Source organism: Heptranchias perlo, chromosome 20 (assembly GCF_035084215.1).
Source record: "Heptranchias perlo isolate sHepPer1 chromosome 20, sHepPer1.hap1, whole genome shotgun sequence".
Taxonomy (NCBI): Eukaryota; Metazoa; Chordata; class Chondrichthyes; order Hexanchiformes; family Hexanchidae; genus Heptranchias; species Heptranchias perlo.
Genome location: NC_090344.1, coordinates 11,925,280 through 11,949,842, shown reverse-complemented (window position 1 = coordinate 11,949,842; position 24,563 = coordinate 11,925,280). Strand labels below are relative to the sequence as shown.

General features: G+C 43.9%; 4 non-coding genes across 4 annotated transcripts; 1 reads left to right on the top strand and 3 right to left on the bottom strand.

Annotated features, from left to right (window-relative positions):
• Nucleotides 1-4,008: 4,008 nt before the first annotated feature.
• On the bottom strand, nucleotides 4,009-4,082 carry trnan-guu (transfer RNA asparagine (anticodon GUU)). Its single transcript has one exon. It is a non-coding gene; the product is annotated as a tRNA-Asn (tRNA).
• Nucleotides 4,083-10,331: 6,249 nt separating this feature from the next.
• trnas-uga (transfer RNA serine (anticodon UGA)) lies at nucleotides 10,332-10,413 on the top strand. The gene has a single exon. It is a non-coding gene; the product is annotated as a tRNA-Ser (tRNA).
• A 4,207-nt stretch (nucleotides 10,414-14,620) lies between these two features.
• On the bottom strand, nucleotides 14,621-14,694 carry trnat-agu (transfer RNA threonine (anticodon AGU)). Its single transcript has one exon. It is a non-coding gene; the product is annotated as a tRNA-Thr (tRNA).
• Nucleotides 14,695-24,031: 9,337 nt separating this feature from the next.
• On the bottom strand, nucleotides 24,032-24,113 carry trnas-gcu (transfer RNA serine (anticodon GCU)). Its single transcript has one exon. It is a non-coding gene; the product is annotated as a tRNA-Ser (tRNA).
• Between the last annotated feature and the right edge of the window lie 450 nt (nucleotides 24,114-24,563).

Sequence of the window (24,563 nt, the reverse complement as noted above, 5' to 3'; positions counted from 1 at the left end):
AACAAAGCTGATTTATTTAACAGATATCCAGAATATTAATCTCCAGCCCAGTTATAGGGTTATTAACATCAGAAGAAACAAACCCCAAATGTCAGAATGAACATGGTTCAGTTCTGGATGGGATCAACAGCAGAATCCAACCCCTGCAGTCACTTTCGAACTCCCTGGTGTCTCAGCACGTGTGATGACTGAGTGAATCCCTTCCCACACACGGAATCATAGAATCATCGAAAGTTACAGAACAGAAGGAAGCCATTCGGCCTATCGTGTCTGTGCCTGCCGAAAAAGAGCTATCCAACTTAATCCTACTTTCCAACACTTGGTCCATAGCCCTGTAGGTTATGGCACTTCAGTTGCACATCCAAGTACTTTTCAAATGAGTTGAGGTTTTCTGCCTCGACCACCCTTTCAGACAGTGAGTTCCAGACCCCTAACACCCTGTCCGCTTCTGTGTATCCTGTTACTTTTTCACTGCTATCCGGAAGTCTATAAACAACTCCCACTAAAGTCTTGCATTCTGTTCTGTTACTCAATTCTACGCAAAGCGTTGCTACTGCGTGCTCACCTTTACTGATATCTCTTCTTTCCAATGCAGTAATAGTATCCCTCCTCAATATCGCTACTCCACCGGCTTTTCCAATGTCCCTATCCTTTCGAAAGGGCCCATAACCTGAAATATTTATCTGCCAGACATGCCCAGTTTGTAGCCAGGTCTCAGTGATGAGCACTACGTCATGCACTATAAGCTGAATTTAAGCTACTAATTCACTTGTTTTATTACTTATGCTACGTACATTAGTGTACAGAACATTTAATTGGGCATTGGAACGTGTCGTACCCTTATGCCCTGATGTTGTGTTTATCACACTTGATAAATAAGATTGGTGAGCTGCAGACACAAATGGTAACATGGGATTATGTTATCGTGTCAATAATGGAGACCTGGCTCAAACAAGCGGCGGAATGGCCACTTAAATATTCCTGTCTACAACGTATTCAGGAAAGGCAGGGAAAAAATGTAGTGGGGGGTAGGGGGGTCAGAGGGGAGCAGGCACGATTGATCAAAAATACTGTTACAGCGGTAGAAAGGGTCGCCATGCTTAAGGGTTCAAAGGCAGAATCTATTTGTTTAGAATTAAGGAACAATTGAGGAGCTATTACGCTGCTGGATGCATTCTATAGGCGACCAAATAGTGGGAAGGAGATAGAGGAGCAAATTGGCAGGCAAATCGCAGAAAGATGCAATAATTTTAGAGTAGTGATAAAAGGGAACTTCATTTATCCTAATATAGACTGGGAAATAGAAGTGCAAAAGTCAAAGAGGACGAGCAATTCCTGAAATGTGGACAAGAGATCTTTCTTAATCCGTATGTTTTCAGCCCAACGAGCAAGGAAGCAGTGTTGGATTTATTTAGGGGAAAGAAGTGGGGCAAGTGGAGCATGATTCAGTGGGGGAGCATTTGCAGCAGGTTTAGTGTAGTTATGGAAAATGCAAGGAAAAATCAGATATGAAAATACTCAACTGGGAAGAGCGAATTTCAGCGAGTTGAAAAGGGATCGGGTCCAGATGGATTGGAATCAAAGATTGGCAGGTAAAACAGTAAATGAGCAGTGGGAGGCTTTGAGTGAGGAGATATTTCGGGTCCAGACTGGATACATTCTTACTAGGGGAAAGATAGGGCATGGAAAACTAGAGCTCCCTGGATGACAACAGAGTATTTGAGACAGCATTTTGTACATTCTGAATAACAATGTCCGGACAGGTGTGTCCGCGGTTATCAAACACAACCTCGTCACCTCCACGCTGACAGATGTAAAGTGGCCACATTCTGCTTCAGTGAGATGAAATCCGAGAGCGGTTTCAAGGTCAATTGCAATTGCAAGCAGAATGCATTCAGAGGACGTGAGATCATTGAGATACCTCCAAACACCCTGCCAGTTTGAACAGCAGCTCAAGATCAAAAGTCGGGGGGAAAAAATGAGGGCTCGTCCGGGATTTAAACCCGGGATCTTTCACATATTTCAAGCAACAAACTCGAAGCGAGAATCATACCCCTAGACCAACGAGCCCGCTGAAAAAAAACGCAACAAGCAGTAGCTTCTGAGTATCAGCGGCCACTTTCCCCAAATCTCCCTTAAAGTACCGGAAATAAAAATGTGTCCGTACATTCGTGAAGAATTAGAAAGCCAATGGCTTCACTGTTGGGTTTTGTTTAGGGCTCCTGACGCTGATAAAGATGATTGGGGACAGTTGATGAGTTAATGGTTGTAAGGGCGCAGATACTCCGGTGTAACGGTGCAGATACTCCAGTGTGAGGATGCAGATACTCCGGTGTGAGGGTGCAGATACTCCGGTGTGAGGGTGCAGATCCTCCGGTGTGAGGGTGCAGATACTCCGGTGTGAGGGTGCAGATGCTCGGATTTAAGGGTGCAGATTCTCGGATGTGAGGATTTGTTGCCGCGACTGTAATGCGGTTTTATTTTTTTTTATTCGTTCACGGGATGTGGGCGTCGCTGGCAAGGCCGGCATTTATTGCCCATCCCTAATTGCCCTCGAGAAGGTGGTGGTGAGCCGCCTTCTTGAACCGCTGCAGTCCGTGTGGTGACGGTTCTCCCACAGTGCTGTTAGGAAGGGAGTTCCAGGATTTTGACCCAGCGACAATGAAGGAACGGCGATATATTTCCAAGTCGGGATGGTGTGTGACTTGGAGGGGAACCTGCAGGTGGTGTTGTTCCCATGCGCCTGCTGCCCTTGTCCTTCTAGGTGGTAGAGGTCGCGGGTTTGGGAGGTGCTGTCGAAGAAGCCTTGGCGAGTTGCTGCAGTGCATCCTGTGGATGGTGCACACTGCAGCCACAGTGCGCCGGTGGTGAAGGGAGTGAATGTTTAGGGTGGTGGATGGGGTGCCAATCAAGCGGGCTGCTTTATCTTGGATGGTGTCGAGCTTCTTGAGTGTTGTTGGAGCTGCACTCATCCAGGCAAGTGGAGAGTATTCCATCACACTCCTGACTTGTGCCTTGTAGATGGTGGAAAGGCTTTGGGAGTCAGGAGGTGAGTCACTCGCCGCAGAATACCCAGCCTCTGAACTGCTCTCGTAGCCACAGTATTTATATGGCTGGTCCAGTTAAGTTTCTGGTCAATGGTGACCCCCAGGATGTTGATGGTGGTGGATTCGGCGATGGTAATGCCGTTGAATGTCAAGGGGAGGTGGTTAGACTCTCTCTTGTTGGAGATGGTCATTGCCTGGCACTTATCTGGCGCGGATGTTACTTGCCACTTATCAGCCCAAGCCTGGATGTTGTCCAGGTCTTGCTGCATGCGGGCTCGGACTGCTTTATTATCTGAGGGGTTGCGAATGGAACTGAACACTGTGCAGTCATCAGCGAACATCCCCATTTCTGACCTTATGATGGAGGGAAGGTCATTGATGAAGCAGCTGAAGATGGTTGGGCCTAGGACACTGCCCTGAGTAACTCCTGCAGCAATGCCCTGGGGCTGAGATGCTTGGCCTCCAACAACCACTACCATCTTCCTTTGTGCTAGGTATGACTCCAGCCACTGGAGAGTTTTCCCCCTGATTCCCAATGACTTCAATTTTACTGGGGCTCCTTGGTGCCACACTCGGTCAAATGCTGCCTTGATGTCAAGGGCAGGCACTCTCACCTCACCTTGAGAACTGTTGTTATTATCCAAGGCAGCGCTGCAGGATCCTTTCATGATCTCTCACAAATCAACTGAAACCGTTCGAAATGTGATCAGAATTTCGCGTTTCCAAAATAAAAGGGAGTGACATTCATTGTTGAAACAGTCTGGTGTCGCTCACTGCAGAAATATCCATGTCAGATCTTGTCTGTCAAGAAGAATTTAGATTTCGGCGAAGCCAATCACAAGTGAAATGGTGGAAGATCGGCCGTGCTCAACTGCCCATCGATACCGGACATTTGTTTTGTGGCCAAAACATACATCAGAAACCAGGAAATGCGATGCCATGAAGATAAAAGTTACCCCACCGTCCCTAGGTGGGCTCGAACCACCAACCTTTCGGTTAACAGCCGAACGCGCTAACCAATTGCGCCACAGAAACAGCACATGTGTTTTATTGAACCACTAAAAATTCAGGTTGCAGCGATCAATATAACCTCTCTCGAGTATCAGTTTACTTTTCAGAAATAAAGTGTGTGAAATTTGCACGAGTGAAAATTTGTGCTCTATTATTCCTGAACATTAAACTCACCTTGCCATTAAACACCTGTATGTTGGAGGACTCCGTCCCCTCGTGGTCGAGAGGATTGATTTATCGAGCTGTGATTCGCCATTCTCTATTCCAGTAATATTCAGGTTTGCTGAAAATGAGATAAGATGAAATGATCAGGTCCAACGAGCAGGTCTGTGACACGACTCGGTGTTTACAAAGTTGTCTCCTACACTTACAGTGAAGCGGACGGCAGTTTTCACTCTTAAACCAGGTACGATGATGTTAGGAAAAAGTGTGGCCGAGAGATTCTCGATTTCAGCGCGGTGACACTGGGTCAGAGTAAAGTTCAGTTCATGCGATTGCGGAGTGGCGAGAAGGTAGATTTGAAACTTCTGTGCGGCTGCGCTGCGAGTTGTCCAGATCTGCTTGGAGCGATATTCACTTCAATTCGTCACTGACAGGGACAATTTGATTCTAAGTTTCATTTCTCTGCTGCTTGGTGAGATTTCAAAAGTTGCAAACGGCCCACACCGACCCCAAACTCGTCACTTCCACTCTGACAGATGTAACGCGGTCACACTCTTCACTTCATTGAGATGAAAGCCGGGAGCGATTTCACATTCGAATGCAATGGCGAACAAAACTCATTCCAAGAAATTTTCGTTCACCTGAGGAAGGAGGAAGCCTCCGAAAGCTTGTGAATTTAAAATAAAATTGCTGGACTATAACTTGGTGTTGTAAAATTGTTTACAATTGTCAACCCCAGTCCATCACCGGCATCTGAACATCATTCCAAGAATGTGCAGGTCATTGAGGTGCCTTTAAATTCCTGATTGTTTGAACTGAACTTCTTCCCAAAGCGTTTGTGATTCACGTGGAGCGATTTGGGGACTTCATTTCACTCTTTGCAAAAGTTTCAACCGCAGGTCAAAATCAAATGTCGAGGGCAGAATGAGACACCTTCCTAAAATTTGAGAACCAGGGAAGCAGACTTTAGAGCAAGGTTCTGTTTATTGAGAAAAAGCAGATAAAATATTCATTCCGGAACGATCCAGAATCCGATCAGCTCGAAAAGTAACGGTTACCCCGTGATTTGAACACGCAGCCTTCTGGTGACGCAATAATTCATGAAGACAGAAGCAGGAAGTTGAAAAGTGGGAATTGATAGATTCAGTGAGTGGGCAAAACTGCGGCAAATAGAGTTCAATGTGGGGGAGAGCGAGGTCATCCACTTTAAATCTAAGAAAGATAAATCAGAATGTTTTCTATATGGTGAGAAAGTGGGAACTGTGGAGGAGCAGAGAGATTTAGGGGTCCAAGTACAGAAAGCGCTACCAACTGGCGTACAGTACAGAATTCAATTAAAATGTCCAATGGACCGTCAGTACGGCCGGTTAACTCAGTTGCTTAGAGTATGTTGTAACGCTTTAATCACGGATTCGATTCTTATAATTTAATTTATTTATTTCGGCTTTTTATAACTTTTAAAATCGAAGCTTACAAAAAAATATATAAAGACAGAATCGAGGAGACAGTTTTTTGAATAATATCCATTGTCACTTTGCCTCAGGACCGGAGAAACATGTCTTTCTTTTTATTCGGGTTTTTTTTAGCAACTGACCCTGTAGTGCAATGGCTAGTGTGTTGGATTTCCACTTGTTTTGTTTGATAAGCCATTCAAAGGCTGTGGATTCTAATTGGAAAGGCGTTGGATTTTAGTTCGGGAGCTGGGAAGTGAAATTTTGCAGCAAATCCGCAGCAGGATCATTGATGTCCGTCAAGGATGTGAAACTGCCCCCCACACTTCGTCTTACACAAGTGGCTCCAGTCACACCCGAATTCATGATTCTTAAACCATTCTGAGCTGGATTGGCGAAACACTCTCAAGAAGGAGACTCAACATCTGCTCAGACCGAAAGTCAATCTGCTGGACTTCCGGCTCTGTCAGACTGCATGTTCCTTCAGACAGTTTTCTAACTGGACACATACATCCTGCTGCCGTGTGAGCATTGGTGCTTCAGGGGTAGAATTCTTGTTTGCAGTAATTCTATTCCTGTAAAACTAGCTCCTGAAGTGTAGGATGGAAAGTATCCTGGCTGAGCGGCCTCTGGCGCTGGTTTAAAGCTCCAGTTCAATCCCACGATTTGAAGATGGATCAAAATCATAGTTTGGGTCTCGAAAACCGCAGCCTCCCTCCTGTAAACAAGTAATACTAAACATCACATCTGTTATTGCAACAGCGTAGACCAGAGGAATCACATGGCAATTCAGATAAGTAGATGTATTTTGGAAAACATCAATTCTACCTTCAACTCCGGTCGAAATGTTCACAAACAAAAGGATTGCTTGATCGAGTTGAGACTCGAATTAACAACCCCGGCATTTCCCGAGCCTGTAACTCATATCAGGACCGATTGCGCCGCTGGAGCCCGGTCACTCTGATCACCTGTCCCACTCTGCTGGAAAGAATCTTAAGGTGAGATGTCCTTACCAATGGAAACGTGTCCTGTCCCCGTGATGAAACTAATATCTGCACTTTCACTTTCAGCTTCTTTCACATCTTCTGCTCCAAAGCTCTAAAATCGGGTTTTCCGTGAACAGGTCAAAATTGACATTTGCAGAAATTCTGTCAGTGGTAAAATTCGAATCGAGAAACGCCCCAAACATTGAAACCAGCGATTTAAACCACCAGCTCACACTTCCACAAAACAAGGCCTGTCTTTAAAGGTCTGTTTAATGATCAAATAAATTAATTGAAGCTAATTGACCGTATTTGCCGGGTGCTGGGGTTGTTCCCCTTCGAGCAGAGAAGGTTCAGATGAGATTTGATAGAAGTGTTCAAAATCATGAAGGGTTTAGATAAAGTAAATCAAGGGAAGCTGTTTTAATTGGCGAAATGGTCGGAAACCAGAGGTCACTAATTTGAGGTGATTGCAAAAGAACCAAAGGCGATATGAGGAAAAACTTAATTGCGAAGCGAGTAGTTCTGATCTGGAATGCGCTGCTTGAAAGGATGGTGGAAGCAGATTCAATCGTGACTTAAAAAAAGAATTTGAAGGGGAAAAATGCAGAGCACCGGGAAAGGGCCGGGGAATGGGACTACTTGGATTGATCTTGCAAAAAGCAGGCACGGGCTCGATGAGCCGAATAGCCTCCTTCTGCGCTGTAACTATTCTATGATTCGATGGACAGAAGCGGTCTGAATGAATGGGCGATCGGTTGTGGGTAGCAGGGAAATTTTCGACTGGTTGTCCGGTTGTGTTACTGACGGCTCCTTGTTCTCGGATTATGGTTTTCATTTTAGGCGTTTCACTGATTGATATGTGAGAGGTTGGGGGTTTAAATCCCAGAACCCTCCTGTTTCACTATTTCCAATGAAGATTCACTTATTTATTTCTCACATTTTTTCAGCGTTGCAGAAAGCAGGATTGATTTAATCCTCGAGCATATTTGAGGACAAGGGGCCTGAATGCAGCCGGTTTATCGACGCAATACACACGGAGAGAGTAAAATGCCTCACGGCGGTGTGCAGATTGAAACTAAAGGTGAATTTATCCCAATTCCGGCGATCTCAGAGGTGCAGAATTAAAATGCTCCTCAATTGGTCGGGAATACGAACCCTGTTCCCTCGCGTGGTAAGTGCAAATTCTACCAGTGAAACAGCAACGTTTTCATGGCATCGGGCTCTCCGTGTCCAGTTGGAAACCTGTTTGAAACAACATATAATTTCACAAATCTCCTCTGAGTACCTTGCCCATTCTGATTTACAGCCGTGCATTACTCGCACTCGCTGCTTGTGATGGCCGAATGGTTAAGCCGTTACATCTAAAACTCGACGGGGTCTTTTGGTGAAACATTGGAATCCTGCTCGCGGCGCTATTGTTTACAGTTTTGTTCAATGCTCAAAAAAAATATGAACTGGAGATAACGGACCGCATTTCCTTCTCTCACAGAGATCCTCTACCGCGGCAGAGCCTTTTAATTGGAAGCCCAGTGGTCTCTTGCAAAATTTCAAGGTGCTTGAAGGAAATTTCACAATAATCCACAACTGGAGAATTGTGTCCAATTCTGGGTACCACACTTTAGGAAGGATGTGAAGGCCATAGAGAGAATGCAGAAAAGATTTACTGGAATGGTTCCAGGGATGAGGGACTTCAGTTACGTGTATAGACTGGAGAAGCTGGGGTTGTTCTCCTTCGGGCAGGAAGGTTGAGAGGAGATTTGATAGAAGTGTTTAAAATCATGACGGGTTTAGATAGAGTAAATGAAGAGAAACTGCTCCCTTGGAGGAAGAATCGAGAACCAGAGGACGCAGATTTACGGTGGTTGACAAAAGAACCAAAGGCGGTATGAGGAAAAACGTTTTAAATCAGCGAGTAGTTATAATCTGGAATGCATCTCCTGAAAGGGTGGTGGAAGCAGATTTAATCGTGACTCTCTAAAAGGAATTGGATAAGTATTTGAAGGAAAAATATTTGCGGGTCGACAGGGAAAGAACGGGGGAATGAGACTAACTGGATTTCTCTTAAAGAGAGCCGGGGCAGGCACAATGGGCCGAATGGCCTCCTTCTGTGCAGTAACGATTCTATGAGTGTATGATTCCATCTCGCTCAAGCTTCATTTCAAATTCTGCTAAATTGGTATTCAGGCTTTTTTTTCTATACTTTTATCTCTCTATCTCTCTCTGTCTCTGTCCCTCTCTGTTTTCCCCTGATGGACTTCTCAGGCTTCCTTGAACGGCCAAAGCTCATCGAACCTGCGACACCAGCAGAGAACGGTAAAGTTCGAAAGACTGAGACGGTTGGAAAAGTAAAGGACCAACCCAGATGATGAATTCGTAGCCAATGTTCACATATTGATGTCTCTTCGTCCTCATAGTGAAATCATCAGTACTTTTAGCCCAGTATAAAAACAAAGTCTTGTATTTATAAAGCGCTTTTCACGACCTCAAGACGTCCCAAAGCGCTATACAGCCAATGAAGTATTTTTGAAGTGTAGTCACTGTTATACTTGTGGGAGAGTGGATAATCTGCGGATGCCGAGACAGACAACAATGTAGCTTTAGAGCAATTAATTCTGCAAAGTCTCACTTGATAATACAAGTCGCACATTCAAAACGAATGTGTCAAAGAGAGGCTAATATTGTTCATATGAAATAGTTAGAATACAACTTGACATTGCTGTACATCGGATTAGAAAACGTGATTGGATGGAGCGGTCGGCTGTGGATGGCACCGAATTCTGCATTGGTTGCACCCCTCTGTTATCAGTGGCTCGTTGGTCTTCGGGTATGATTCTCGCTTTGGGTGTTTGCTGATTGTTATGTGAGAGATCCCGGACGAACCCTGCAGTGTTACCATTTTTATTGCAAAATCACTAATTGACTTCTCACGTCTTGTCAACGGTGTGGTCGGCAGGATTGTCTTAATTCCAGTGCACGGAGGACAGAATGCAGAGGTTCTGTCGACGATAACACACATGGAGAAAGGAAAATATCACAAGATGGTGTTCAAATTCAAGCTGAATGTAAATGTATCCCAATTCACTCGACCTCATGAATGGAGAATGAAAAATGCTCCTCCATTGGGTGGTGATCGAACCCGCGCCTCGCGCGCAGAAAGCAAGAATTTGATCACTGAAATAACAAAGTCCGCACAGCAGCCGGCGGTCTGCGCTCAGTTCGAAACCTGTCAAAAAGAACATACAGTCTCAGAGTTCTCCTGTCATAACCTTCTTCATTCTCTTCTGCAGCCGTGTCGGATTTGTCGCTTGCAGCTGCGATGACCCAATGATTAAGAAGCAGGACTTGCAATGTGATTTTCCAACCCAGCTTCGACGCAACACACGTGGAGAATAGAAAATGTCTCGAAATGGTGCGCAGATTGAAGCTGAAGGCGAATGTCGCACAATTCAAGCGATCGTATGAATGGAGAATGAAAATAATCCTAAACGAACCGGAAATCGAACCCCGGTTTCTCACGTGATAAATGAGAATTCTATCACCGAGACAGCAAAGTCAGCACATTAACAAGCTGTAAGTTTCCAGTTGGAAACCTGTCTGAGAGAACAAAGTGTCACAGATCTCGTGTGATAACCCTACGCATTCTGATTTATAGCTGTGCATCATCGATGTTTGCAGCTGCGATGGCCGAGTGGTTAAGGCGTTGGACTTGAAATCCAATGGGGTTTCCCTGCACAGGTTCGAATCCTGTTCGCAGCGCTACTTTTAAAAGTTTGTTCAGTGTTCAAATTAAAATGAACTTGAACGAACGGACCTTGTTCGCTCCCTCAGAGAGGTGCTCCATCGCCAACGACGCTTTTAACTCGGAGCCCACTGATCTCTTGCAAAATTGCAAGACACGTGAAGGAATCTCTCCCAAGCTCCATTCGAAGTTCTGCTCGTTCGCAGAACTTGACATTCATACAATTTATTTCTATGTTTTCATCTCTCCCTGTCTCTGTCTCTTGACTTTGCCTGTTTTCTCCTGATGGAATTCTCAGGCATCGTGAACAGCGAAGAATGATGGAACCTGCAACACCAGCAGAGAAGGGTAAAGATGGAAAGACTGAGAAGGTAGGAAAAGAAAAGGTGCAACCCAGCTGATGAATTCGTAATTAATGTCCAAACATTTATGTTTCTTCCCCTCACAATGAAAAAATCAGCAATTTGAGTACAGTACACTTATGGTAGAGTGTATAATATGCGGATGTTGAGACCGACAATCGAACCATTGCCGTGGTGATGAAAGCGCCGAATCCTAAACACTAAACCCCAAGGAAACGCTGAAAATTCTTTGCTGCGAACAAGCAGAGCAACGCGGCCTTTCCTACTTGGCCCTTTGTAATTCAGGTCATTTTCCTGCCAGACAAACTGCTCGCACAAAATGGCATTTTCTGTTCGAAATAATATCGCGACAGAGGTGATGTTCAGGCAATGACATCACCAAGTGCAAGTAGGCATGTACATGAAATGGAAAGTGAGGTAAAATACGACCACAAGCTGCTGATGGACATGTTTCCATTTCCAAAATTCACGCACTGAATGCAGCTCCTGGGAAAGCTGCAAGGTCACGCAGGTCCGTCATGAATCGTTTGAAGCAACTGGCAGTTTAAAGTGGCATCTCCTGCTGCTTCTGTGGGGAGTGAGAGAGAGGCACTGTCGGTATTTGCGTGCAGTTTGATTTTGCACAGAACTGCACAGAGAAACAGCAAATATACCGGGGCTGTGAGATGTTCTATATTATTGATATTTCGCCACAGGAATATCCGCGGTCAGAAGCTGAAAAGAAGGAGAGATAAGAGGCCTGAGAATAAACACAGAGCTGAATGAATCATGAAAGAGCGAAAGAAAAAATAATGTCATCAGTTCCACTTTGTCTCGTGCGCAATCTTGGGAGCTCCCCAATGGCCTGGTGGTGAGAATTCGGTACTCTCACCGCCGCGTTGTTCGATTCCCAGTCAGGGAATTAACTTTAAAAAGAGTTATGAACTTATTAAATTAATTACATGAAGCTAATTAAATCCTGTTCGTAGTTGAATCCCTGACTTAATCACCATGAATCAATCGATAACTTTCTATTTCAGACTGAAGGCGATGTTGACGTGGTTACCGAGAGACAGTCAAAACTTTAAGAAGATTTTTATGCTTTGAATGTGATGATTTTTTTTCATTTTATAGACTGCATCTTAAGAGTGGGATTAAAAACGCAGTGGAGTCGTTGTTAAATTTAACATTAACTGTCAATTGTCGCTGTTTATCACAGGAGCGCCCGAACTGGTTCTCCGATCAAGATGAATGTAACGCAACGAGGAACATCTGATACAACACGAAAGGCATCGGGCTATGACAAAAATCCCCACCGTTTTGCTTTTCCAAAATAAAGGGTGTGAAATTTATTCTCTGAACATAGGAACAGTCTGGTCTCACTCACTACAGAAATCTCCATGTCACAGCGAACCAGCTCTCCTGCTGCGAATGCGGCCTCCCTTCGGGCCTTTCGGGGGCTTGTCTGTCAAGGAGAATTGTAATTACCGTGAAGCCAATGTTCCATTCCTTTATATGATTCATGTGCCTGATTCCCGACCGCAGGTTAAATGGTAGAATATCAGCCCTGCTCAGCTGGCAATGATTCCGGTACATTTTCTTGATTCCAAAACATGCGTTGAAACCCTGGAACTTTGAGGCGATGAATCCTGAGGATAAAATAAAATAAGGGCTCGAACAATCAAACTTTCACGCTAACGGATAACACCGCCGAGAACAGGTGAAGAGATCACCTGCTAAACCAATAATTCACTGGGCTAAACTTTGAGATTGCAGCGACCAATATAACAACTGTCTACAGTCAGTGAAAAATGAATGATTAAAGCTTGTAGGAGTGAAAATTCAACCAGCCAGTCTTCACTCTTAAACCAGCAACTATGAAGAAAAACATGCCGGAGAAAGACTCGATTTCAGTGCGGCGACACTGGGCCAGAGAAAAGTTCATTCAATATAATTGCCGAGTGGCTGGAGGGTGGATTTGGAACTCCTGACCGATTGCACCACGCATTTTCCAGATCTGCTTGGATCACCAATCCCTTCAGCTCATCACTGAGAGGGACATTTCGATTCTCGGTTTCTTTTTCCTGACGATTGATGAAATTTTACAAATTGGAAGCGATCAATATCAAAGCTAAACACGCCACCGACATGATCACAGATGCAAAGCGGCCACACTCTGCTTCAGTGAGATGAAAGTCAAGAGCGATTTCACGGTCGAATGCAATGGCTAACACAATTCATTCAACGAAAATTCAGGTCGTTGAGGTGCCTTTAAAGTCCTCATTGTTTCTATTGAATTTCATCCCAAAGTGTTTGAGATTCACGTGGGACGATTTGTGAACGTTATTTTCTTTTGTGCAAAAGTTTCAACTGCAGTTCAAGATCAAAATTCCTGGGACGGCAGTTGTTCACAATTTATCGGTGCTGGGATCACTGCTGTTCACAATTTATCGGTGCTGGGAACACGGTTGTTCACAATTTATCGATTCTGGCACAACTGTTGTTCACAATATATCAGTGATGGGACCACTGTTGTTAACACTTTATCAGTGGTGGGACCACTGTTGTTCACAATTTATTGGTGCTGGGATAACTTTTGTTCAAAATTTACATTCATGATTTGGACACGGGAATCGGAAGTACAATTTCAAAATTTAGGGAAGACACCTAATTGCGAGCTGTGGTTAATACAAAGAAAAATGCGAATAATAAAGGAAGACATCAGTAAATTTGCAGAATGGGCGTGTAAATGGCAAATTAATTGCAATATTTATTACATACTCCCTTGCCTTTTTGCCCCACCCCCACTAAATGCATTACCTCACATTTCTTCAGATTGAATTGCATTTGCCACTTTTCTTTCCACCTTTCTGCTCGATGGATATTTTCCTGCAGTCGACAGCTTTCCTCCTCACTCTCAACCACAGGAACAATTTTTGTATCATCTGCAAATTTCTTCATCATGCCCCCTACATTTAAGTCTCGATCAATGAACTATTCCATGAAAAGCAGGGACCTCGTACGAAGCCGCATGGAACCCCACTCGAAACAGCCTTCCAGTCACAAAAGCACCCGTCGACCACAACCGCTTGCTTCCTGCTACTCAGCCAATTTTGGATTCAACTTGCCAATGTCCTTTGGATCCAATGGGCTTTTACATTTTTGACAATCTGCCCTGTAGGTCTTTTTCAAAAGCATCGTTAAAATCCATGTTGACTCCATCAATCGCGATACCCTCATCGATGCTCCTTGATACCTCCTCAAATAATTCAATTCAAACGACCTTCCCTTAACAAATCCACGCTGACTGTCCTTGATTAATCCGTGCCTTTCGAAATGACGATTCATACTTCAGCTCGAGTTTAGGCCGACTGGCCTGTATTAACTCGATCTATCCCTTTCTCCCTTTTTCAACAATGGTACAACGTTAGCAATCCTCAAATCCTCCTGCACGACACCTTTTGCCAGGGTGGATTGGAAAATGATGGTTTGAGCCTCCGCTATCTCCTTCCTTGCTTCCTGGGATTTATTTCATCTGGGCCTGGAGATTCAGGTCGAGCGATTTGAGGACTTATTTTTCCTCTTTGCAAACGTTTGTCCCGCAGGTCAAGATCACAAGTCTTGGTCCAAATTCGGACTACTTCCGGCTTTGAACCTCAAATCGTGAATTATCCCCCGATGCAAACGAGCCCAGAAACAAGAACGTGTCCTTAAATTAACGTGCTGCAGACACATCCTCTGAGAGGTCTGTCTGTGGAATGAAAGGACGTTTTTGAACAGTCATTCTGTTATCCGTTTCCTCCTGAAACCTGAACAAACACGAACACCACATTGTTATTTTGTCGTTTTGTTCCATAAATTAGGTAAAATAATGAGCTGCACAAGGCGCTGCTGGGAGTTGAACCCAGGATCTCCTGTTTACTAGACAGATGCTTTAACCAACTAAGTCACAGCACCAATTGATGACATGGCTCCTCCACCTCCTCACTAATATCTATCAGCGACACTTCACTGTTGGGGGTTCAGGCCGTTTTGTCTCTGTCCATTTCGCTTGTCCGTTCACCTGTGCATCCCGACACTGACTGCATTTCTCGCTGAGTTTATCTTTGTGTATCCTTCAGTGAGTTGATACATGGATGATTATGTGTGATTGTATTTGTTACATTAAATAAATCAGGGCTTTAGACAATTCTCGCTCTGACATTGGAGAACTATTGAGCCGAACTTTACAGCGAAGTGTTGTTTATTGTGGTGCTGAAACTAAAAAAATACTAAGAGGAGCAAAAAGGGAAAAGGAGAAAAACTTATGAGGGAAAATTAGGATAACTCTCAAGGTTTTTCCGAGTATATTAAGAGAAAGAACGGCGGCTGAGAGTAATGTGGGCTGCTTAAAGACAGATGGAGGTGATATTGTAATTGAAAATCAGGAAATGGCAGAGTTGCTAAATTTTTACTTTGCATCGGTCGTCACAGAAATGGATGAGGCTAACATACCAGAGACACGAGGAAAACTGTTAATAAATCAAGGGGATTCATTACAAGTAAAATGATGGCAATGGAGAAAAAGAGGAGGTGAAAGATAGACAAATCTCCAGGACCTGATGGTTTCCATCCCAGGGGATAAAAAGGAACAGGTGAGGAAATTGTACTTACTTTAGTCATAATTGATCAAAACTCTCTTGATTTCGGAATTGTTATTTAACGAAGCGCATCTTGATTGGAGGCTTCTGTTTGAGAAAGATCTCGAAGTGATAATTGAGAGACCGAAAATAAAGCTGTTTGGCAGGAGCGCTGAAGCTGTCGGTTGTTCGCTGCTCTCGTGTTGCACAATTGTTAAGCGTGCGTTATTTATTTATAGCAGTATGGGCTCCAGAAATGACCAGGTTGTGAGTTCGAGCGTCTTCTAAAACAATCAAACCTTTTACTCCGAACATTTTGATCGGAGTTCAATGTACAAATGGTATCTTCCATAACGCATCTTGTTAACAACCAGTCCTTTTTACAATACGCTCTTGTGGGACAAACGTATGGAGGTCAACAATCGACTTCTTAGTTTTCCCATGTGGGCATTTGGGTTCCTCTGGCCTACCGTCTTGCAATAGCAGGTGCCAGTTTACTTGTTCATCGGGGGAGAGGGGGCTTTCAGCGGCAGCTCATATGGCAAAGGGGCCGGTACGAGATCTTTAAATCTAAAGAACCAAACAAACAATTCTTCTTTTCTTTAAGCCGATATTCATCGGTTGGAAGTTTCGTGTTGGGAAAATTTGGACGAGAAATATGCTGCCTGGTGTCACCGTGTAACGGGTGAAATTATTCAGCTTACAGATGTTAATACGCTGAAAGGTCGAGATGCCTTTTCCAACTCCCGTGTGGGACAAGTTCAGCTTTTGAGCCGCTGGGTAAAGTGTTATTTTAATTGCTGCTAACGAATGACAAGACATTTGGCACAAACAAGAAGAATTGTAAACTCACGAGTTCACTGTCCATGTTTCTGACATCATGTTCAACAGGAACAAGGATTCTCCTCAACACGTTGCTGAGAATTTTATCAAACGGACCTCACCCTCGTTCGACGGCTGCAGGGATAATTCAGAGATCTCCCATGAATATGTCCGATGGGAGCTTATGCAGTATCGACCCTGGGTAGCTCAGTCGCTAGAGTATCAGACTTTTAAAGTGAGCAGTGAGCTGAAGGTCCAGCGTTCAAGTCCCTGTCCAGGCTCCAAATTTCGGAACAGCTGGCAAGCTGTGACTTTGTAGCGGGACCTTCGATGTGTTTTCAAAGTTTCGGTAGTATCTTGTTTCCGAGGGATGGGCAGTAATGCGCCGTCTGAGGCGGTTCCCGATCAGGAATTCAACTTTACTGTATTAGTTCACTGTATTAATTTCGCAAAACTCATTCAACTCTGTAAAAAAGACGAATACTTGTTCAAATCGCCATTGATCAACCAGTAACTTTCTGTTTCCGGCTGAAAGAAATGCTAACTTTTTTATGCGTCAATTCACCAGGCCGAATTTAGGGAGTTCAGAGGGGAAGTGAAAAAGGAAATGAGAGGCAAAGAGAAATATGACCATTGACTGACGGCCAACATAAAAGGGAATCCAAAAGACTTCGACAGGCATGTAAACAGTAAACGGGTAGTAAGGGGAGGGGTGAGGCCGATTAGGCACGATAAAGGAGATCTACTCATGGAGGCAGAGGGGATGGCCGAGGTAACAAATTAGTATTTTGCATCTATCTTTAACAAGAAGACAGAGTCTCAGCAAAGGAAGTTATCGTTGAGATACTGGATGGTCTAAAAATTGATAAAGAAGAGGCAATTGAACGGCTGGCTGTACTTAAAGTAGATAAGCCACCACGTCCGGATGGGATGCATGCTTGGTTGTTGAGGGAAGTAAGGGTGGAAATTGCGGAGGCACTGGCCATAAACTATCAACATCCCTCGATATGTGGGTGGTGCCAGAGGACTGGAAAATTGCAAAGGTTACACCCTTGTCCAAAAAAGGGTGTACGATTAAACCCAGCAATTATAGGCCAGTCAGTTTAACCTCAGCGGTGGGGAAACGTTTCGAAACCATAACCCGGGACAGAATTAACAGCCACTTGGACGAGGGTGGATTGATTAGGGAAAGGCAGCACGGATTTGTTAAAGGTAAATCGTGCTTAACTGACCTGTTAGAGTTTTTTGATGAGGTAACAGAGAGGATAGATGAGGGCAATTTAGTTGATGTGGTGTATAAGGACTTTCAAAAGGTGTTTGCTAAAGTGCCGCATGGTGGGCTTCTCATCAAGATTGCGGCCCATGGAATAAACGGGGCAGAAACAACATAAATGCAGAATTGACGAACAGAAGGAAACAGATTACTGGTAAACTGTTGTTTTTCGAACTGGCGAGAGGTGTACAGTGGCGTTCCCCAGGGATCAGTGCTGGGACCACTGCTTTTCTTGATATATATTAATGACTTGGACTTGAGTGCACAGAGCACAATTTCAAAATTTGCAGATGAAACAAAACTTGGAAGGGTAGTAAACAGTGATAAGCATAGTGATATACTTCAAAGGATATAGACAGGCTGGTGGCATGGGCGGAGACGGGGCAGATGAAACTTAACGCAAAAAAAATGCGAAGTGATACATTTCGGTCGGAAAAACGAGGAGAGGCAAAATAAACTCCAGGGCACAAATGTAAAAGCGGTAGATGAACAAAGAGGGGTTTATGTGTACAAATCGTTGAATGTGGCAGGGCAGGTTGAGAAAGCGGTTAAAAAGCATAAGAGATCCTGGGCTTTAGAAATAGATGTATAGAGTGCAAAAGTATAAAAGTATAGAAGTCAGGATGAAACTTTATAACACACTGGTTCGAACACAACTGAAATTTTGTGTGGGGTTCGGGACACCGCACTTCAGGAAAGATGTGAATGCCTTCGAGGGGGTGCAGAAAAAAAATACTGTCATAATTCCAGGGATAAGGGACTTTACTTACCTGGATAGACCGGAGAATCTGAGGTTGTTCTCCTTGGAACAGAGATGGTATTGTAGAGATTTGATAGAGGTATTCAAAATCATGAAGGATCGAGGCATGGAAGATGGAGACAAACTGTTCCCATTGGCGGAAGGGTCAAGAACCAGAGGACATAGATTTAAAGTGATTGGCAAAATAACCAAAGGTGACATGAGGAAAAACTTTTTTACACAGCGAGAGGTTCGGATCTCGAATGCACTGCCCGAGGGTGTGATGGAGGCAGATTCAATCATGGCCTTCAAAGGGGAGCTGGATAAGTACTTGAAAGGGAAAAAAATGAAGGGCTTCGGGGAAAGGCGGGGGAGTGGTTCGAGCTGGATTGCACTTGCAGAGATCTCGCACGGACTCGATGGCGCGAATGGCCTCTTTCCGTGCTGTAAGCTTTCTATGATTCAATTCTATGTGTCGGTTGCAATGCAAAGGGAACAGAGCGTGCCATAAATCGACACGACTCTGAGTATCCTCACAAGCAATGTATTTTAAGAGCAATTAATTCTGAAACGTCTTTCTTGATAACTCAATTCGTGCACTCCAAAGCAATTTGGTAAAGGGAGACTAATATTGGTGAATGGAAATAGTTGGTGCACAACTTGATATTGCTGTCCACCCGAACAGAAAACGAGATTGGATGGACAGAAGTGGTCTGAAAGGATGGGCGATCGGCTGTGAGACGCAACCAACTTTTACACTGGCTGCAAAACTAAAGTAACAGCGGCTCGTTGGTGTTGGGGTATGATTCTCGCTTAGGGAGTTTCATTGAGTGATATGCGAGAGGTCCCGGGTTCAAGTCCCGGACGAGCCCGCATGTGTTTCTCCTTTTCGTGAAAAGTCACCAATTGTCTTCTCACATCTTTTCAGTTCTGCTGTTGGTGGAACTGAATTTTATCCAGAGGATGTTTGAGCTCCAGTGGACTGAATGCCGAAGATTCGTTGACGCAATACACATGAAGCAAATAAAATGTCTCAAGATGATGAGGAGATTGAAACTGAATTTGGATTTTTCCCAATTCAGGCGGATATTAGATGACGGGATAGAAAGCCACATATCCAAGTTTGCCGATGACAACAAGATGGGCAGCATTGTAAGCAGTGCAGATGAAAGCATAAAATTACAGAGAGGCATTAATATAATAAATGAATGTGCAAAATTGTGGCAAATCGATATGAATTTCGTCAAGTGTGAGGTCATCCACTTTGGACCTAAAAGGATAAATCAGAGTACTTTCTAAATGGTGAAAAGCTCGAAACAGTGGAGGTCCAAAAAGACTTAGGGGTCCATGAACACACGTCATTAAAATGTCATGGACAGGTACAAAAAATAATCAAAAAGGTTAATGGAATGTTGGTCTTTATATCCAGAGGACTAGAATACAAGGGGATAGGCATTATGATACAGTTATACAAAGCTCTGGTTAGACCACACCTGGAGTATTGCCTTCGGTTCTGGGCAACGCACCTTAGGAAGGATATATTGGCTATGAAGGGAGTGCAGCGTCGATTTACTAGAATGTAACCTGGACTCCACAGTTGAAATTACGCGGAGAGATTACATAAACTCGGGTTTGCCTCGAATTCAGTAGATTAAGTGCTGATTTGATCGAACATTTCAAAATATTAAGGGGAACTGATGGGGTAAACAGAAAAAGAAAGATTTCCGCCCGTTAGCGTGTCTAGGACTCGGGGAAGCAGCCTAAACATTGGGGTCAGGACTTTCAGGAGTGAAGTTGGGAAACACCTCTGCAAGCAAAGGGAGGGAGAAGTTTGGAATTCTCTTCCACAAACGGCAGTTGATGCGAGCTCAATTGTTAATTTTAAAACTGAAATTGATAGATTTTTGTTAACCAAAGGCATTAAGGGACATGGGGCTAAGGCGATAATATGCAGTTAGGTTACATATCAACCAGGATCTCACTGAATTGCGCATAAGGCTCGAGGGGCGAAATAGTATACTTTTGCTCTTTAGTTCCTCATTGTTACAGAATGATCCTGCATTGTATCGGGAATCGAACCAAGGTCTCCAGCGTAACAAGTAAGAATTCGACCCCAAGCACCATCAATGCGCGCGTTTGTAACAGCAGCATGTGTCCATTTGGAATCCGATCTGAATGAACATGCCGTTTACAGCTGCGGTGGCCGAGTGTTTAAAGCGTTGGACTCAAAATTCAATTGAGGTTTTCCTGCCCAGGTTTGAAATCTGCTCGCAGAGCAACTGTTCAAAGATCCCTTCAGTGCTGAAATAGATTAATTGGAGTTAATTGACCGCATTTATCTCTCTCCCAGAATGAGAGATTCTCCAGCGAGGCCGGTGCTTTTAACTTGTGTCCAATCTTCTCTTGCAAGATTTCAAGACCCAAGAAGGAATCTCTCCCAACCTGTAACATAAATTCTGCTAGTTTGCAAAACCTGACATTTATACTCTTTATTTTCTTTGCATGCATCTCTCCATCTCTCCATGTCTCCGTCTCTTGTCTCTCTGTATTGTCCACAATGAACTTCTCAGGCTTCCTTGAACGGCGATGGCTGATCTAACCTGCAACAATAGCAGAGAAGGGTAAAGAAAAAAAAGACTGAGGAAGTAGGAAAAGGAAAGGTGCAACCCAGCTGATAAATTCGTAGCTAATGTTTCCACATCCGTGGCTCTTCGTTCTCGTGGTGAATGAAAGCAGCAATTTGAGTAAAGTGTACTTATGGTGGAGTGTAAACTATGACGATGGGGAGACAGACGACAATGTCGTTTCAGAGTAATTCATTCTGTAAAGTGTTACTTGATAATACAAGTCGTAGATTCAAAACAAATTTGATAAAGAGAGACTAATATTGTTGATCTGAAATAATTAGTTTAGAACCTGATATTGCTCTCCATCGTATATCGGACAAGAAAGCGAGATTGGATGGCCATGGTGTTCTGAAAGGATGGCGGATGGGCTGCGTGGCAGCGAAATTTTACAGTGGCTGCACGGCTCTGTTCCCAGTTGGACTTTGGATCTGATTCTCGCTCAGGGAGTTTCACTGGTTCAAATCCCGGATGAGCCCCTTGCGTCCCCATTTTTCGTCAAAAACCACCAATTGGCTTCTCACATCTTTGAAGCAAGTGCAGAAGGCAGGTTTGACTTATCTCCAGCCGAGCATGTTTGAACACCAGAGGAGAGAATGCAAAGGGTTTGTCCACGAAAGACAAGTGGACGAAATGATGATAATCTTTCAAGAAGTTGTGCAGATTGAAGCCGGCACATGAATTTATCCCAATTCAGGCGATCTCATGGGTACAGATACAAAAGGTAAAGGAAGCTGCATTGGCCTGGAACCAAACCCCTGGTTTCCCGTCTACACTGAACACCAATCCACACACGGCTGCAGGCTGCACGTGTAGCGTTGGATACAAGTCTGGGACATGCAGTCTGGCAGAGTTCCTGTGATGAGCCTGCGCAGTCTACAACCGCGTGCTTCCTGTGGGTGACCAAACGAGTGGGTCAAGCATGGTCTTGAAATTCACTGAGATTCGAAATCACTTCACACCGCCACTGTAAAATGGTTAAATAAATAAGAGCTGTCGTTACCAGGCAGTGGTTACTTTTTTCAGAAATAAAGTTATAATCCAGCCCTATGTTCACCTCTAATATTTCACGACATTCGACGAATTTCCTTGAAGCTGCAGCTTAAATTCTGCTCAATCACAGAATTGGAGATTTATACGATTTTTCTTTGCATGTATCTCTCTATCTCTGTCTGCGTTTCTTCACTTTCGGTGTTGCTCCCTAATGGACTTATCAGGCTTCCTTCAACGGCCAGGTCTGGAAACCCGGGATGGGAAAAGGCTGTCGGATCTTCGTCCAATTGTTGGATTTCGACGGGATGAGTTTTGCTATTTTCCGTCTCCGTTTCCGGAAAATATAAACCCAGATGGGATTTCACATGCTCGGGTCCCGTCACCTTGGGGTATTGGTAATCAACCCGATCTATCACTCGGTCTTAATATCTGTATTCTCATTGCTAAACAATAAAATTACAGTTATTTTCAGGACACATGTTAGAAATTAACACATAACAGACTTATTCGAAAACTAGAAGCACGTGGGATTAAAGGGCCAGTGTTAACGTGGGCAAGTAATTGGCTGAGGGATAGGAGGCAGAGATTAGTGGTGAACGGATGTTTTTCTGATTGGGGAGAAATATGCAATGAAATCCCCCAGGGGTCGGTATTAGGACTATTGCTTTTCTTGTTCTATATAAATGACTTGGATGTGGGAATAGGGGGTACAATTTCGAAGTTTGCGGATGATATGAAAGTTGGCAACGTAGTAAGTAATGAGCAAGATAATAGCAGACTTCAGGAGGACACAGACAGACTTGTGAAATGGGCGGTCACGTGACAGATTTAACGCCAATCAGTGTGAAGTGATGTACTTTTGGATGAAGAACATGGAGAGGCAGTATAATCTATATTGAACAATTTATGGGGGGGTTCCAAGTGCAGAGGGACCTGGGAGTTCATATACATAAAACAGGTTAAGTTGATAAGGCGGTTAAGAAAGCGTATGGGATATTTGGCTTTGTAAACAGGGGCATTGAATACAAAAAAAGGAAATCATACTAATCCTTACAAATCATTGTTTAGGCCTCAGCTGAAGTGTATTGTACAGATCTGGGCACCATACTTTTGGATGAAAAGACAGTGAAGAGGATTCAGAGCAGGTTGGCCTGGATGATACCAGTGATGAGGGACTTCAGTTATTTGGAGAGATTGGAGAAGCTGGGATTATTCTCCTTACAGCAGAGATGGTTAACGGGAGATCTAACAGAGATATTCAAAATAGTGAGGGGTTTTGAAAGAGCAAGTAGGGAGAAACTGTTTCCTCTGGCAAGTGGGTCGGTAACCGGAGATCACAGATTTAAAATAATTGGGAAAAGAACTAGAGGGGAATTGAGGAGAATTATTTTCACACAGAGGGTTTGTTAAGATCAGGAACGCACTTCCTGAAATGGTGGTGGAAGCAGATTCCATAGGATCATTCAAAAGGCAATTGGACATAATTGAAGAGGACTAATTTGCAAGGTTATGGGAAAATCTGGGGTGTGGGTCTAATTTGGACAGGTCTTCGAAAAAGCCGACACTGGCACGACGGTCGAATGGCCTCCTTCTGTGCTGTAAGATTCTATGATTCTATGATTACCTTCTGAATCATTGCAATTGAAGCTATTCATTGTTGAGCAACCAAGAAAATTATAACGTGATATTCGGCTTCTCCATTCGCTTATGAATATCGCAGATTATAATGTCCAGGCGGGGGTGGGTCTGAATGGGGGATAGAGTGTGGAGATTGGAATGGAAGCCCAGCAGAATGAACTTGGTCTCATCAGTATTAGTTATTTTTCCTACCAGTTGCCCGAAGCAGGCGGTGAAAATTCTTCTCGAGAGAGGATCGTCATTTCAGTTCAGAAAGAAAAAGGGATCAAGAAAATCGGTTAAAACGCACACAGAATGATCCGGGACTTACAGCACATCCCTTTTAAACAGACACAGACACGAAATGATCCGGACCTAATCATAATTATGGTACATACGTTGACCATAAGATTTACTCTTTTTACAATGACACCAATGTACAATCTGATATTTCGCGACCTTACAATCTCAACACCTTCCTGGAAGGAACTGTTGCTGATTTCAGCAAACAATGCAAAATCCTCCGTCTGCCGTTTCGAGAAGGATGGGACTTTCACTGAACCTTCTGGATGGACTGAATGAGTGAAACAAAACTTAAACACAATAACGACGAGGATGGGATTTGAACCCACGCGTGCAGAGCACAATGGATTAGCAGTCCATCGCCTTAACCTCTCGGCCACCTCGTCACATGCAAAACTACGCGAAAGCCCCTTTATTGAAAATGAAAATACTGAAATAAAAACTGTAAATGTGTATCTCCTCAGCAGGTCTTTATTCATCGAGACAGAGTTAACGTTTCAGGTCGATGACCATCACACGAGTATTCCAACTCACTCAAATGGCGCCTTGGAGATGGTTGAACGGCTTTAGGGAATTAGAAGGTGAGTCACTTGGCGCAGAATATCCAGCCTCTGATCTGCACTTGCAGCCACAGTATTTATGCGGCTGGTCCAGTTAAGTTTCCGGTTAATAGTAACGACAGTTCTGTTGATGGTGGTGGATTCGGCGATGTTAATACCGAATCCCCACAGAAGAGATTTACTGTAAAGATTCCAGGGATGAGGGGCATAAGTTTCATGAATAGGTTGGAGAAGCTGGGGTTGTTCTGCTTGGAACAGAGACGGTTCCGAGGAGAT